Source organism: Panthera tigris, chromosome B1 (genome assembly GCF_018350195.1).
Source record: "Panthera tigris isolate Pti1 chromosome B1, P.tigris_Pti1_mat1.1, whole genome shotgun sequence".
In the NCBI taxonomy this organism is placed as follows: domain Eukaryota; kingdom Metazoa; phylum Chordata; class Mammalia; order Carnivora; family Felidae; genus Panthera; species Panthera tigris.
In genome coordinates, this window is record NC_056663.1 from 27665570 (window position 1) to 27667477 (window position 1908).

The 1908-nt window shown below is 42.6% G+C and overlaps 1 non-coding gene across 1 annotated transcript; it reads right to left on the reverse strand.

Moving 5' to 3' along the window:
• Positions 1-331: 331 nt before the first annotated feature.
• LOC122238200 lies at positions 332-438 on the reverse strand. The gene has a single exon (XR_006217162.1). It is a non-coding gene; the product is annotated as a U6 spliceosomal RNA (small nuclear RNA).
• Positions 439-1908: the final 1470 nt, after the last annotated feature.

Sequence of the window (1908 nt, forward strand, 5' to 3'; positions counted from 1 at the left end):
TTAAAGAGGTTTTCTCATATGCTTTTTTCAGTAGATTTCATTCATTATGAGAGTATAGACTTACAATTTTTTTCTGCTTCATGGCTGTTTTCCAGGAGGGGAATTTCCCTCAGTTGATTTGCATGCAAGTTCATTTCCTGATTATCTGACATAGTCCTCTGTAAATTTCACTTTCTTTTTGTTCATTTTTGTGATATTTCCGCATTTTAGAAGATTCCTAGTTTAATTCCTTTTCGGCTTACAAACGTCCAGGTACTTCAGTGGGGTTTTGTTGTACTGTTTTAGTGGTGGGGGAAGAGCCTGCAAGGCTTCCAGTTTTTTGTTGTTTTTTTAAAATCTGGAACGCTTCACGAATTTGTGTGTCATCCTCGCGCAGGGGCCGCGCTAATCTTCTCCATATCGTTCCAATTTTAGCATATGTGCAGCTGAACCGAGCTCGGCTTCCAGTGTTTTTATTCTCTTTTGTCTTATAGGACACAAAATTTCTCCCTTTTTCTTCTTTTCCCACTTACCACTTGAATTCCCAAGGGTGATTCTTCCTTCTTTTTTGCCTCTTTCTCCCCTAGAAGCTTTTTTTCCCCAGAAGACTATCCTTTTAAATCAGGTTTCTCCTTTAAAATATAGTCAGGGTGAGGGTGGCCTGGGTGGCTCAGTCGATTGAGCGCAGACTTCAGCTCAGGTCCTGATCTCCCGGCTTGTGAGTTCAAGCCCCACGTCAGGCTCTGTGCTGACAGCTCAGAGCCTGGAGGCTGTTTCGGATTCTGTGTCTCCCTCTCTCTCTGCCCCTAACCCACTCACATTCTGTGTCTGTCTCTCTCAGAAATAAATAAACATTAAAAAAAATTTTTTTTAATTATATATATATATATATATATATATATATATATATATATATATATATATATATATAGTCTGGGGGCTCCTGGGTGGCTCAGCCCGTTACTACCAACTCTTGATCTCAGCTCAGGTCATGATCTCATGTTGGTGGGATCGAGCCCCATGTCAGCCCCGCACTGACAGCGTGGAGCCTGCTTGGGATTCTCTCTCTCTGTCTCTGCCCCTCCCCTGCTTGCTCTCTCTCTTTCAAAATAAACAAACTTTTTTTTAAAATAGAGTTTGTCCCTTTAAATTACATATCTGGTCCTATTCTTTTTAGTCTATCTGGTCCTTTAAGTCCTGAATACTTTGAAATCCTTTCTCTGCTGTCATGTTCTGATCTACCCGGTTACCTTTTTAGGATTTTCTGACTTAGGGTAAATACAATCTTTCTGGTGGTCACTCCAATTCATGCACAGGCCTCTCCACTCGGGTCCCTCCTGTGTGTCTCACAGTTTCTCTCCGCCTGCCTTTGCTTGCCACTGAACCCCATGGGGTGAGAAGGGAACACATGGGCCACAGCACAGATACTTGTTGACTTTTCCCTTTTTACTCGCAGTTACTTTACAGTTTCAACATTATTTACGTTCACGTTGACAAGTGGTTTTCATAGAATTTTTGTAGATAGAAAGTTATTTCATATTATTTGGGGGGCAGACCTGGGGAGGCTATTTACCTCACTGCACCCATTGTTTATAGCTCCCCTGAGTGATCATTTTAAAACCTTTTATTTGGGGCACCTGGGTGGCTCACCCAGTCAAGCTTCGGACTTCAGCTCAGGTCGTGATCTCGCAGTTCGTGGGTTCAAGCCCTGCATGGGGTTCTGTGCTGACAGCTCAGAGCCTGGAGTCTGCTTCGGATTCTGTGTCTCCCTCTCTCTCTGCCCCTCCCCCTCTCTCTGCTCCTCCCCCACTCATGCTCTGTCTCTCTCTGTCTCTCAAAAAATAAATGTTAAAAATAATACAGAAAGAAAGAAAACGTTTTAGTAAAGCATAATATACATACCAGAAGTACACATAGCATTGGTATGCA